The sequence below is a fragment of the Macaca mulatta genome, chromosome 9 (assembly GCF_049350105.2).
Source record: "Macaca mulatta isolate MMU2019108-1 chromosome 9, T2T-MMU8v2.0, whole genome shotgun sequence".
Lineage (NCBI taxonomy): Eukaryota > Metazoa > Chordata > Mammalia > Primates > Cercopithecidae > Macaca > Macaca mulatta.
In genome coordinates this window covers 128,492,471-128,508,045 of record NC_133414.1, presented here as the reverse complement: position 1 = coordinate 128,508,045, position 15,575 = coordinate 128,492,471, and positions in this window count along the sequence as shown.

Here is a 15,575-nt window from a genome sequence, read left to right as displayed (position 1 = left end):
TTTGGGAGGCCGAGGTGGGTGGATCACGAGGTCAGGAGTTCAACACCAGCCTGGCCAAGATGGTGAAACCCCAGCTCTATGAAAAATACAAAAAAATTAGCCGGGTGTGGTGGCAAGTGCCTGTAGTCCCAGCTACTCGGGAGGCTGAGGCAGAGAATTGCTTGAACTCGGGAGGCAGAGGTTTCAGTGAGCTGAGATTGCGCCACTGCACTCCAGCCTGAGAGACAAAGCGAGACTCCATCTCAAAAAAATTTTTTTTACTTCATGTATTATGTAATTTTTCTATGTTTAGACAAATACTTATCATTTTGTTACCATTGCCTATAGTTTCAGTACAGTAACAAACATATTGCTCCTAGGTTTGTAGCCTAGAAGCAGTAGGCTATACCATATAACCTAGGTATGTAGGATGCTATACCATCAAGGTTTACACTCTACAATGTTTGCACAAAAATGAAATTGCCTAATGGTGAGTTTCTCAGAATGTATCCCTGTCATTAAGTGACCCAAGACAGTATTTGTTAACTAAATGAATGAATAAATGAATTCAAACTTAAATCAAATACTCTTTGCCCTCAAGGAGCCTGAAGGAACAGAAAGGTGAAATACGATACTGATTATAATAAAAGACGAATGATTTGCTGTAAGACAGATATATTGAAAAGTTAAAACTGAATTAAAAGATTGATTAATGATGTCTGTAGTTGAGTAGGACACAAAAAGGCTTTATAGAGAAAATGACCCTTGAACTAAACCTTGAGAGTGCTTGGAATATAGTAAGTACTTTTGCTGGTAATGCCCAACATTCACTCTTCCTTCTGGTGGTCATAGCACTCCCATTTTCTTTTGGAAAAGTATGCCTCCGCTTGCTACACGAGGTTTTTATTAAGCTGGTCTCATTCCTTGCCCCCTCCCCCCGAGCCTGGACTGGCCAATTAGAATCCCAGAGATTGTTCAGGCATAGGCACCTAGTCCAAGGCAGGCCAGTGAAAGCTAGTTCAGATATTTGCTAGAACTATTGAATAAAGGTGCTCTCTTTCCCTGGGGATAGTTAAACTGACACAAGAAAAGCTGCAGCTGCCAGTAGCCATCGTTGCCACTATGTGGGCAGAGTGTGCCTGGAGGTTAAGCCAGAAGAATCAGGCTAGGAGTGGAGAGAGAGACCGGTCTAATGCCTTTGTTTGGATCCAGCTGTGCTTAAGGTCAGGTTACCGGTTAAAGAGTCAAATCATCCTACATTATTCTACAATTCATTTTCCTGTCACGACAGAGTAATTGGCACTGGACTTCTTCTCACACTGGAAACGACAAGGAAATGGACATATGTGAGGCAAGTGTTTTCAAGCACTGAGGGCAGGAAGTGCAGGACTGTGATCCCTAAGACACAGAAGCCATGTGGGGTGGTCCTGGGTCAGTTTTCTTCCCATTGCACAGGGCAGTGAGACCCAGGCTGCCATAGGTGAGACAGGTGTGCTTCCTAAGCAGAGAAGGCAGAAACCCACGTTTCACGAAGCTGAAGCAGCTGGAATTGTGGGGCAGGGACAGAAAAGAGTGATAAAGACCCTCTGCTTTGACTAAGACTGACTAAGTCAGGCTCCTGAGCCCTTTCTGACTAAGCCTATCCTTGGGCTCCCCTCTCTGTCCTTGATGAATGCAGTGTGAGCAAAAATGCTGCTAAATTAAACTAGTGAAAATCTCCACTCTTTGACTCTGACCACCCTCAATCTTTAAGCCCCCTGGCCGGTCTTCAGCAATAATCCTATCAAGTCTGTTTAGCCAGAAACCCCTGTCATTGATAGTTCCTTTCAGTAATTTTCCATCGACTGACTCCCCCCGTTCACCATCACCACTCACACACACTCTGATTCCTCATTATAAATCTCCACCTGTCCTTGTTGGAGTTAAAGTTGATTCTAGTATCTCCCTAAGTACAAGATCTTGTTGCAGTGGTCCCTATACCTATGGCCATGGTAGCCCATGAATAAAGTGTGTCTTACCATCTTTAACAAGTATCATTCATTACTTTTTCTTTAACAAGCGGTTGCTACACAAAGCAGGTGGCTGCGGTGGGAGTAAAGACTTCAGTGGGAGTGGGGAGAGAGGCAGGACTGCAGGTCCTTGCCTGAGGGCTGTACCAGGAGGCCCAGATCACTTGTTGTAGGGCTGAGAGCAGAATGAGAACACCAGAGGCTGTGCTGGGCTGGAATACAGTGGTTCCAGCCCAGCCAGAGTGAAGAGACCTTGCTGAACACGGTAGGCATTTAGCTGAGATTTCCAGAAAGGTCACACCTTAGGATAGGAACTACACCCTAGAGTAAGGACCCTCCCCTAAGACTATGTTCAGAAGAAAACCAGAACTGCCCCAACAGAGAATAAAACCAAGACTAACAGGATCAAAAGGATTCTCCAGTAATCTAAATGCCTGTCAGTCCAAAACTAAATGCTCTTTAAAGGAAGGTTGCCTAATCCAAAGTCATTACAAGGTATCCTCCACAATATCCAACATAAAATCATAAACACCGAGGTCTGCACTGAGTGAAATACTCAGCTCAGTCAACTGCTGGTCCACACAACAACACAGGTGGATCTCACAGACATTACATTAGGTGAAAGATGGTAGATTGAAGTGAGTACACCCTGTTTGATTCACTTACATGAAGTTCAAGTACAGGGAAAACTAGTCTACAGTAAAAAAAATCAAAACTGTGGCTACCTGAGGCAGCTGCTCTGGTGAGAGTGGGGAGTGGCTGGACAGAGGCATGGGAAACTTTCTGGAGTAAAGGAAATGTTCTAGTCCTTGGTTTGCATGGTGGTTACATGAGTGTACACTTTTGTCAAAGCTCATCAAACTGTCCACTTAAAAATCTGTGCATTTTATTGTATGTAATTTACATCTCAATAAACATGGTTTACATTTAAAGAAACAAAACACAGAGGACTTTTTAACTTAAAAAAATCCATGTAATAATATTGGAGTTGTCAACCTAAAAGGAAGAAGCATAGGCAAAATTAATATAAGCAGAGTTTATTTGGGCCAAGTTTGAGGGCTGCAACCTGGGAGCATAGATGCAAGTTGCCCTGAATACACACTCTGATTAGCAACAATTACAAGTAGGTTTTTTGTTTTTGTTTTTGAGACAGGGTCTTGCTCTGTTGCCCAGACTGGCATGCAGTGCTGTGATCATAGCTCACTGCAGCCTGGAACTCATGGGTTCAAGTCATCCTCCCACTTCAGCCTTCTGAGTAGCTGGTACTATAGGCACATGGCACCACAGCTGGCTAATCTTTTAATTTTTGTTGTTGTTGTTGAGATGTGGATCTCCCTATGTTGCCCAGGCTGGTCTCGAACTTTTGGACTCAAGTGATCCTTCCACCTCAGCTTCCCAAAGTACTGGGGTTATAGGAGTGAGCCACTGTGCCCAGCCTACAAGTAGACTTTTAAAGGGAAAAAAGAGGCAGTTCCAAAATGGTTTACCAGAAATTCACATTAAAGTAACACAAGCTATTCATCGCCTATATCTTATTCTTTGTATCACAAATTCCAGGAACATGAAGATAATAGGTATAGCAACTAGTCAGGAAAAAAATGACTTTAAATTATTTCCTCCAGGCATGGGAGTAGGGACACAACTAAAGTTCCATACTCATGTCTCTTGGAACCTTGCGATCCAGCTGTTAAACCACTGTTAGCTTGAAACTGGCCATGGCAGGAGTCTTTGTAACACATTACAAATAACGACTTCCCCTGACTCCTTGCTCCAAGAGATGGTTTACTAACATACCACTGGATTTATATTAAAATGAGGACCTGCTTTTTATGTCATGTTTAAAGTTATTGCTAATAAACCAGCAAACATTCCAAAAAGAGTTCTACACAGATTATTTGTATTAATGAACACTATCAGTACCTCCTTTTCTACTCCCCTTTTCTCTCCATCACCCCTACTCCCAAGCAATAATTTCAACCCTTTACCTGTTTATATTTAAATTTGTCTTCATGTCACTAAATAGCATGCTCACGCTACTACTTATTTTTTTCAGTTTTGGCATTATCTACTAATTTCCCATTATGAAAGGTAAGAATTTAGTTTCCTTTCCCATAAAACATATGCCACCATCACACACACCTCTCATGCAACTCTATCTTTCCAATATAGTGTTATGCTTTTAGTTAAATCCATAGTCAGTGTGCAATATTATGATGATGAAAATGAAATCGGGGGCTAACCTGATTAAGTCCGCCAAACTTAACCTGCCTTGCTTGCTTTTAAGTGCTTACTTCTAGTTGATCTTAAAATCTAGATAGCTAAAAGTCATGTAGCCAAGTAAAACCTAACTAATCTCCCACTAGCTTCCTTACAGATAACAGCTCTGACTGTGGGGCACTATAGTAATGGTTGCTTAAAGTTGTTTTCAGGAACTAGGGGGCAGCTCTTGTCCGGTTCAAACCAGTTGCGACTACCAACCCTCCAATTGGACCTGCGAGGGTGCCTAAAGAAGAGTGACCTTTTGATGCCAGAAACTCCTCCCTCTGATCATGCTGATGTGCCATTATAAAGAGCCATGTAGCTAGATTACACTTGTGCAGAACCCCGACTACCTTACCTTTCCTACACGCTAAGCACCTTTCCCAACGCTTTACACCACTCCTTTATCCCATAAGTCCCCCCAAGCCCTATTTTCAGGGAGGCAGATTTGAAATTTGTTCTTCTATCTCCTTGCTCGGCAGCCTTGTGATTAAAATACTTTCTTTTGCAAACCTGTCATCACAGTGATTGACTTACTGTGCACAGGAAGGAAGAACCTGGTTCGGTATCAAAAAAATTAGCAGCTGAGCCATCCTAATATTAGGATTACTTTTCTTTCCTTGCACAACTTTTTGTTTCCTCTGGAGTTGATATTCTTATTTATTTATTTTTCATTTCCTTAGTTTGCTATGTACTTATAACAGAGTCATACCAAAACGCTATCCCAATTGTTCAAAATTCCTCTCAATAGTTCAAACATATCATGTATTCTAGCTATTTTACCTTCTCAAAAACGTCTCCCTTGAAGCTGCTCTTGTTTGGATTGGTTGCTCTCTAGGCCTGGTGCCAAGCTATGATCCTGGGATTTATCTGCCCCATATCTAGGAGATTCTCATCACCTCCCTTGTGAATTGGTAAACCAATTGTTGGACTGCTCATCCAAGTACTGCTATTGGAAAGACCAAAGCTATTCTGATTCCTGATCCTTTAGAGGTGACCTACTTTCAGAAGCTTATAGGATCTTATTGATACAGAAGTGAAGTGCTGGGAAGGGCATGGTCCCTTAAATGATACGGAAGGGGAAGGGAAGGGCGTGGTCCCTGGATAGGGCTCCACTTCCCAGCCTGTGCCCACGGACCTAAGTGAGGACAGGCATTTTTGTTTTCCTGCCCAAATGTTGCATTTCCCAAGACCTCCACTGGCCTGCCACGCCACCATCCTGTGCCCATAAAAGCCCCTGAGATCCTAGCAGGCAGACACACAAGTGGCTGGGTATCAAGGGGAATACATCGTCTGAAGAAGACACAAGCGGCTGGATGTGGAGAGGACGTCCAGGGGAGCACACCAGCAGAAGAGCACACAGACAGACTCCTGCAGGCCACTGACCAGGAGAGCAATGCAGTTTGGCTGGGGCAGTCAGAGAGAGTCCAGACGCTGAGCAGCCCGACTCTAGGGGAAAACCATCTCCCTCTGTCTCCCCCATCTGCTGAGAGCTAATCCCACTCAATAAAACCTTGCACTCATTCTCCAAGCCCCGATGTGATCCGATTCTTCTGGTACACCGAGGCAAGAACCTGGGATACGGAAAGTCCTCTGTCCTTGAGGCAAGGTAGAGGGTATGATTGAGCTGGTTAACACAAGTTGCCTATGGACAGTTAAACTAAAAGAGCAACGTGTAACACACGCCCACTGGGGCTTCAGCTGTAAACATTCACCCCTAGACAATGCCATGGGGTCAGAGCCCCACAGCCTGCCCATCTGTATGCTCTTCTAGAGGTTTGAGCAGTGGGGCACTGAAGAAGCGAGTCACATCCCCATCACATGCTCTGAAAGGCAGACGAAGGAACTTTTCCCATTGTCTTCCACATTCTAAAATTGTGTGATGATGTCACTTGGACAGAGGACCAATGCATCAGTGCCACTGGGTCCTTAATGGTTTTTCTGAATCTAAAAACCTCTGTCCTTTAATTCTCGAAAATGTTCTCTTCTCTGCTTTTTCTGCTATCTCTTTCTAAACTAGTATTATTCAAACATTGGGCAGAATGAGCTAATTCTTTTATCTTTTTCTCCGATTTTTACTCTTGTCTTTTTGCTCTACTTTGTGGGAGATTCCCTCAACTTTTTAAGTCTTTTACGGATTTTTAAAAAAACTTCTACTAACATATTTTAGTTTATTAACAACCTATAATGGCAAGTACTTTCTGTTATCCTTCTGAGGACATCAATGATTGTTTTTCCAAAGTTTTAATTTCCCTGCAAAATGTCTTTCTTCTAAGTTGCTTCCCCCACCCCGCCTTTTCTTTTGGATAGGTCTTCTTCATGCTAAAGGCATGTCTTATCAATGTTGACTGCCTCTATTTAAGAATGAGGCTAAGTGAAAAGTTCCACATGGATGATACTTGTCAGTTCTGGGCTTCACTCTGGCTGGACTGCTTCATTGAAAACTCCCTTTTCGTAAGTCGTTTCTTTTCAGCTTGTGAGCCTCTTCAGAGAAGGGTATGTCTGGAGGGCTTGTTAAAACAGATTGCTGGGCCCTACCCATAGAGTTTCTGATTCCGTAGGTCTTGGATAAGGCCCTAAAATTTGCATTTCTAACTAGTTCCTAGATGATACTAATTTGAGAGGCCTTGAGGATATAAATGTGATTGCCCCAAATGAGACCTGAGTACAGTTGGGATTGCAACATTCAGAATATAAATTTTTCTTAATTTCTCTATTTTCTTACCATCCTCAGCAGTACCTGCTGTTCTCTGTCCAGAGACCTTCTGTTTTATATTCTATGGAAAATAAACATAAAATCTTCTGCCAAGGTTAGGAAGAGGCTGTTCCCCAGCTGGAGTGGGGAATAGGGCCTGAGGATCTGAATGTTTATTTTTATTTTTTCGAGACAGTCTCGCTCTGTCGCCCAGGCTGGAGTGCAGTGGCACGATCTTGGCTCACTGCAACCTTCACACCTCCAGGTTTAAGCAATTGTCTGCCTCAGCCTCCAGAGTAGCTGGGATTACAGGTGCGTGCCACCATGCCCGGCTAATTTTTTGTATATTTAGTAGAGACGGGGTTTCACCATCTTGGCCAGTTGGTCTTGAACTCCTGACCTCGTTATCCACCTGCCTCGGCCTCCCAAAGTGCTGGGATTACAGGTGTGAGCCATCTTGCCTGGCCTGAATGTTTCTTAAATTCACATCCTACCAGTCCCTTAGTCTTCATTCCCATCTTCATCTTTACTTCTAGAGGTTCTAGTACTGCCAATTCCTGTAATTTTCAGGGTTCTATAGGGGCAAATCAAAATTTTTTTTCTTTTTCCCTCTGCCAGTTTGGGATCCTCACTTTTTTTTTTTTTTGAGACAGAATCTCACTCTGTCGCCCAGGCTGGAATGCAGAGGCGCAATCTCGGCTCACTGCAAACTCCGCCTCCCAGGTTCATGCCATTCTTCTGCCTCAGCCTCCCAAGTAGCTGGGACTACAGGCGCCCGCCACCATGCCTGGCTTATTTTTTATATTTTTAGTAGAGACAGGGTTTCACCATGTTACCCAGGATGGTCTCAATCTCCTGACCTTGTGATCCGCCCACCTCGGCCTCCCAAAGTGCTGCGATTACAGGTGTAAGTCACTGTGCCCTGCCTGGGATCCACTTTTTTAAGTTTGCTAAGTCATTCCCCATTCATCCCTCTACTACTCAGCTTTCAAAATTGTATCGCTATCAACTCCTCTATATCATTTTCTCTTTGCACTCTAGGTCTTTAAAATGAAATAATTTTACTACCATAGTGGGCTTTGAGGAAACTAGAATTTAGAAGAGCATCTAGTTTCCAAGAACCCATGTTCCCAGATTCTGATTATATCTCAGAATATAAAACAAATAGGATTGTCTTGAAAGAAAATTGAACCATTTCTAAAAGTTCCTCTAGGCTGGTCAGTTCAGTTGTTTTATGCTTGGCAAAATATGCCAATTATGTTTGCATAGGAAACTCTGTTTCACAGCTGAAGACTGCACCTCCACCACAGCCAAATATATCATGGGTCTAGGAAACAAGCCACGCATATGAAATTCTGGTGATTCAAAGCAAGAAATCAAAGTACATGAACTAGTAAGTTCATTTTGTATACAAAGTGCAACACTAAAAAGCTAATAGTATGCTAAGGTACTTTATCTATTCCATACTGTCTTTGCCCAACAATAATTAAAACGGTCATGATTCACCGAGCATATGTACACCTTCAGAATTATGCAACAGCTGTTACAGCCCAACACAATGGGTGTAATTTTATTTTATTTTTTTTGTTAGCCATTAGAAAACTGAAATCCAAGAGTTAAGTAACCAGCCCAAGGCCACACAGGAAAGGCAGAGCCAGAATAGAATTGTATGTCTGCCTCATTCGAAAGCCACCATATGACCATTTTGAATAAGGTGAAGCAAGAGCAAACAAATATATTAACTTTGAATGCAAAACTCAAGATGATTTCATAATACAATCTGAGCTTTTTACAGATATGGACAACTTCTTTCCTCCTCCTCTTCTCCTTCCTTCTCCTTCTTCTTTTCCTCCTCCTCCTTTTTCCCTCCTTCCCCTTCTTCTTCTCCTCCTCCTCTTCTCCTTCCTTCTCCTCCTTTTCTCCTTCCTTCTCTTCTTCTCCTCTTCCTCCTCTTCTCCTTCCTTCTCCTTCTGCTCCCTCTTCTCCTTCTGCTCCCCCTTCTCCTTCTTCTTGTTCCTCCTTTCTCTTCCTCCTCCTCTTCCTTTCTCCTTCCTCCTACTCCTTCCTCTTCCTCCTCTCTTCTCCTTTCTCTTCGCTTCTTCTCCTCCTCCTCCTTTGTCCTCCTCCCTCCTCCTTCTTCTTCCTCCTCCTCTTTCCTCCTCCTCCTTCTTTCCCCTTCTTCCTTCTTCCTCCTCCACTCCCTCCTCCTCCTCTTCCTCCTCCTTCCTCCTCCCCCTCCCTCCTCATGCCTCTTCCAAAGATGTCTACATCCTAATCTCCAAAACTACGAATATGTTATATTGCATGGCAATGAAATTAAAGTTGCAGGTGGAATTACTGTTGCTCATCAGCTGACCTAGAGATGGAGAGAGTGTCCTGGATTAGCTGGGTGGGCTCGATAATTACAAGGGTCCTTGTAAGTGGAAGAGGGAGGCAGAAGATAAAGAATCAGAAAGATGAAACATGGGCAGACTCAGCTCTGGAAATGCATGAAGGAGCATTAAAGAGTGCTTGTAGCCTGCAGAAGCTGGGAAAGGCAAGATACAGATTCTACCCTAGAGCTTCCAGAAGGAATCCAGCCCTGAGAACACCTTGCTTGTAGCCCAGTGAGACCTACCTCAGACTTCTAGCCTTCAGAAGTGTAAGATAACATGTGTTGTTTTAAGCCACTAGGTTTGTGATAATTTGTCATAGCAGCAATAGGAAACTAATACCCTCAGCCAAACGTATGTATTCATAAATTTATTGTTGGTCTTATCTTACTCTTTAAAGCAAGTTATTCACTGAACTAAGTGAATAGTTGAGCCTATTCACTTAAGAGTTCAAATAAAAATAAAGTCATCACACTTTTTTCTTAGAACAAAAACTGATTCAGTTTTCTACTATTTCAAATAAGTATAGTCTCATATTCTCAGTTGAATCTAATGAGGTTTTAGAAAACAGAAATTAAAACTGAATTAAACAAGGATATAATCCATTTAGCACACATCACCATAGTGTTGTTTTAGCCAAGTCAGCTTCTTTCTGCAGTTGCAGGGTGGAGTTAACCAAAGCATCCTTTCATAAGATGACCTAAATGTGTGTATTAATTATTTCATTCTGGCCGTCTGTCATCAGCTATTCTTTCTAGACTCTTCTTCCGTTCCTGTTGAAATGTTCTCACACTAGTATTTCCATTTCCCCTTTTAACACTATCAAGATGCTACTGTCAATCTCAAATAGCAAATGGTTGTATTGAGTGCAAATTTGAATTTAAGAAGGGAGTGGAAATCGCCAGAACAAGCATTTGAAGAAGAAATAAAGGCAGGCCCTTGGTCTTCAAAAGTTAATGGGAGTTAGGTTATTTAAATCTTAGAATATACCTCCTCTCACCAGAGGTATTGAAAATAATTAGGTTCCAGGCCAGTCTAGAAAACCTGTTCAACCCATTAAGTATATGATGTGTAAGGGAATCATATTCATGAAGTCTTCTACATTTATTGGGTACCTGCTATGTACAAGGCATTTTGATATAGACTAGAAATGCAAAGATAAATGAGAATTCTTACTCCCTATAGTTCACAATCCAGAGGAGATTAATAATTGTACCACCGCTGGATAATACTACAATGCACATTCTGAAACAGTTCTGCGGGGCACAGAAGGCATGATGAATTTGCCTGGTGGTACCAGGAGACACTTGGCACTATGTGTGTAAAATAGGAAAGATGGATATTCCCATTCCAATTATTTACACCTTCCTGATAGGAAGGAGTAAGCAGTGGCTTTCACTTGGGAAGAATGGAGATTAAACATCCCTGGTACCTAGCAAACTTTTCTTTACATCTGTGAAAGAAATGAACTTTCATTGCATTTCTAAACCCAGAGAAATCAGTCCCTAGGTATTCTGAATTGGGAAATATAGCATATATTAGAGAGTACTGAGTTCAGATAATCCTAGTTTCAAATCTACTTTGAAACTGACAGTGTATTATCTTGGTAGTTTCTTAGCCTTACGACCTCTATTTCCTTGGCTACAAAGTAGTCATCAATATTCCCATCTTTTAGGTTAAGGATGAACATACGAGATGATTTATATACAGCACCTAGCATGAGAGACTCAAGGATGGAATTCTGAATTTGGACTGTCTAGTTACAAACATACATGTACTAATAGGTACATAGTGTTCACATGTCAGAAAACACACACAACTTCTCCAGAATCACTGCCAAGTTTAACTGATGCCCTTTGGAAAAATGAAGCCAAATGCAACAAAACTAATCCCACCTCTGGCTTCACTGAAGAATAAATCTAGTACTCTGTGTCTGAATTGTTCTGTCATTTTGCAATTTCTTAACAGTCTTCAGGAAGAATAACGGAATGTTCCATAAGCACAAGAACCATGTCTTAGTCACCTTTGGTCCCATATCACAATTATCATGATATCCTGTTTAGTAGATGCTCATTTTTCACCTTAAAATATAGCGGGCCATAATCAAACAGGGTAAATATAAAAAGATTTTACTTATTTGGACATTATAGAGTTCATAAAAGCACCAAGAGTATGTTCTTACTAATATAGTTTAAAATATTTTATTTGAGAAAGAGGAAAATCACTCAAAGATAAACTATTCATTTAAGAAATGAACTCTTTGAGCACATACTATGGGTAAGGCACTGTTCTAGGCACTAGGGATACAGCAATGAAAAAGATACAAAAATCCCTGCCCTCGTGAAGCTTACATTCTAGTCTGAAAGACAGACAGCAAATATGACAAAACTGATAAATAAGATGAAAGTAATAAGTACTAAGAAGAAAAAGCAGAAAAGGAAGACAGGAAGTATCAGAGGGCCTACCCCAGGGTGGTGGTTCACGACACGATGAGAAGTCCCAGATTCTGCACCTATTTTGAAAGCAGAAACAACAGGATTTGCCGATGGGTTGAACATATGAAGTACTGTCAATTATTCAATGACTAGGAATTCTTAGAGTAAACAGAGTCCCAATTTCCCTTCATCAACATAATTGCCCTAGGAAATAATTCAGCCACTTAACTCATGAAACAATATGAATTCCGCAGATGTTAAGTGATAAAGAGATGGAAATTTTTAAATACAGTTTTAAAGGGAACAAATATCTTGTGATAAAGCTGAGTGGCAAATCACCTATCAAAGATCCTAAGTAGAGTGACTTCACTTCATTTGATGGACCAATAGCTCACGAATGAATCTTTGAAAATTGAAGACTAACACTTAAAAACAAACTGAAAGTCTATTACTTATAGTTTTTATTCAAAAATAAAGGAAAGGTATTGATTAAATCAATTAGGCTCCTTTAAGGTTATCAAAAGAGGAAACTACTGTAATATTACAAAAATTTCATTTTTAGATCCCTTACACTATATTTCTCTAGGATGCATGTGATATTAATTTGAAAGTTAGCATCATATACATATTTAAAAATAATATATGTACATATATTTGAACAATTGAAAACTATATACAATTATTTAAATTTTATATTTACATAAATGAAGGAAGAAAGGGAGGGAGGAAGGACAGAAGAAGCGAAGGAGGGAGGGAGAGAGAAAGGAAGGAAGGAGGGAAGGAAGGAGAGAAGGAAGGAAGGAAGGAAGGGAGGAAGGAAGGAAGGGTGGGTCACATTTTTATAAGGATTTGTCAATCTCTTCAGTGTGGTACCAGAGAAATCCACAAGATGGCACTCATATATTTTTCTACCTATGATGCTGAATTAAAAACAGGATTGCTTACACTTTGTATTTCAGACCAGAAAGACTGAATAAATCACAGAAGAAAACACATTTCAAAATTTTCTGTTACCATGGAGAGATAATGCTTTTAAGGTACTCTAACGCACATTCATAGCTTGCAAGTAACTTACAATTTTCACTTCCTATTCTAGCAGGTGGTGGAAAGTTAGCATTCATAACCACTATCTGCCAATCAACAGTTTGATAATAGAAAGCTGTAAGTGACCATTGAGAGACCTACAAACTTTTCTATGATGGGATGTGGGATCATTACTTGCTTCTGGTTTATTTCCAATGTTTTTATTGTTTGTTCAACATAGAGAGGTTCCGAAATTAGCAAACATAACTACCATTTTTCAGCTAAGTAAACACGCTCAGAAAGAGTAAGAAATAAGACAGGGTAATTCGCCCAAGAAAGATAAACAACGATAAATGAATCCAGTTTCTTTAACTAGAGAATCAATAATTTATACTTAAATCCTTAAGCAATAAATATAGGTTAAATGAACAAGTTATTTCAAGTCATATTTCAACACATATTTATTGGACACTTCCCATATACCACACACTGTTCCAGGCTCTAAGGGATAAGCGATGTGCAAGATAAAGAATATCCTGCTCTCATGGAACTTGTGTTAGTGGTGATGAGTAGAAAAGAAAAACAAGAAAGGTGTCCGAAATTATAAGAAGTATGAAGAGAATTTATAACTAGGATATGTGATAGTGTGACTGCATGACTACTTTACGTTGATTGTTTAAAGGAAAGCCTCTCTGAGGAGGTGACATTTCACTTGACATTTGAATGACAGAAGCTGACAACCATACAGCGATCAGGGGGTGGAGTGATCAAGGCAGAGGGAACATAGCTCATGAAATGATCTTAAGACCAGAACAAGTCGGGCCTATTTGGGGGGCAGAAAGATCTGTATGACTGGAGATGAGTCTACAAGGAGGAGAGCGGGTATGGCATGAGTGTCGAGAGGTAGGCATGAGCCAGGATGGATGGAGAGACGGATGAAAGAATGGATAGAAAGAAGAATACAAGGAGAAAGGAAATGAGCAAGAGCGCTAAGTTCAGGTTAATCAGAGATTCTTTTACATGTTGATCTTTCTGGATGTTTTCTATTAGTCTTCAGTACCTGCCTTAGCAAGTACTGAAGAATGAATATAACCTTTATTATTTGATATTGTAAAAAGATGCCATTCCTCAGATTATCACTTTAAATATCAATGACCACAGGGTAGTGCTGGAAACAAACAAACAAACAAACACATCTGTAGAAAGTGTAATAAAGCAGGATGAATAGGTGTTACTTTCAAGAGATAGCCAGAAGGTGAATTTTCAATAACACTTGATTTGAGTCTGTTTTATTCTGATGTGCCCCTTTATTCTCAAGGAGTGTAGAAAGATATTCTTAGTTAATTAAAGATTCATATTTGCTGATTCTGATTAATCAATGTTTTCTGGTACCAAAGGGTGATTTAAATAATTCTTAAATTTCTCTTATCTTCTAATATTTACCTGTTGTGTAAGATTTTATTGTAAGCAAGTTTTCAAAAGCAATACATATTTAAGCTATGTTAGAAATGAAACCCAAGCAATTAAACTGTAAATTAAGAGGCCCTCTGCTCTATGTGACCTCACACAAATCAGATCATCAATCAAAACCTCAGTTCCCCCTCTAAAAATGGCATATCTGATTGGTCTACAACTAGAATCTTGACAAAGAGCTTGGATTTTATTGAATAAAAGACTTCTATAAATATAATCTTGATATTTTACTAATGTTAATTGGCTCCAGATTGTAGAGCTGACATTATGCTGACCCTAGGACTACCCTCAGGTCACCCATTCCCAATCAGGAGCTTCTTTGTCTACAAAACTGTTTCAACAACCGCATCACTTAATGGTGGCTTAAATTTGTAAATACTTTCTCTCAGTAATCACAAAGCCATATCCAGAAATATCATTAGTAGCTGTATTTGCATCTATTAAATGTAGATTAAGAGGATTTTATTTTAACAAGGTTTTATTTACCAACTAATTAGAATGACAATTTATTACAAGTATGAAAATAATTAACTTAGAATTATTCAAGTAGTGCAGTTCTTCTGGTTGTAAGATAAAAATAAAATCATTCTCCCACTCAATCAATGGGCCTTGTTTGGAACAGGTACTTATATCAGACATTGTTATTAATTTCACATATTCACCTACTCTTTATTTTCCCAGACATTTGAATTCTAGTGCTGTTTATTTCATAAAGGCCTTTTAAAGACAAATTCACTCTGTATCAAAAGCAGTTGTTTAAATCAGCATTCAATTCTGACTGCTTTGCTCTTGATACTTTTCATAGCAGCAGCTGGGAGAGCACTTTACCATCAGTCATGGCTTTTTTTTGTTTGTTTCCTCTAATCAAAGTATATGTTCTACAATAAGCATTGCCCTGCAAATTTTTTTCCTCATGTTTGATAAATGTGATCTACATATAATTAACAACAAACAGATAAAATCCTGTTTCTCCCTTTTAAAGCAGGGGAAAGTTATTACTTGATTTCCGTCGTGTAGCAGTCAATGCTGTCTTGATATTAGTCTTTTGCCAAGTGTCAGTAAAATAACAAATAAAGCTTCTTTACTGCTATGATGATTTGACCATTAGCAAACCAAGAAGAAACTTACTTAACTTGAAAATATAATGTTTAGAAAGCACAACAGAAACTGACTATACATTCCAACCTCAAATGTTTTCAAATATAACTTCATCCTTTTCATTCTTACATTTAAAAATATCTATTGTCTTAAGATAAAAGAGCCACAAAACCCCAAGATGTAATCCCTGCTTCGGGCTAATGACAAAAAATATTTTTTATTTTTAGTTCAC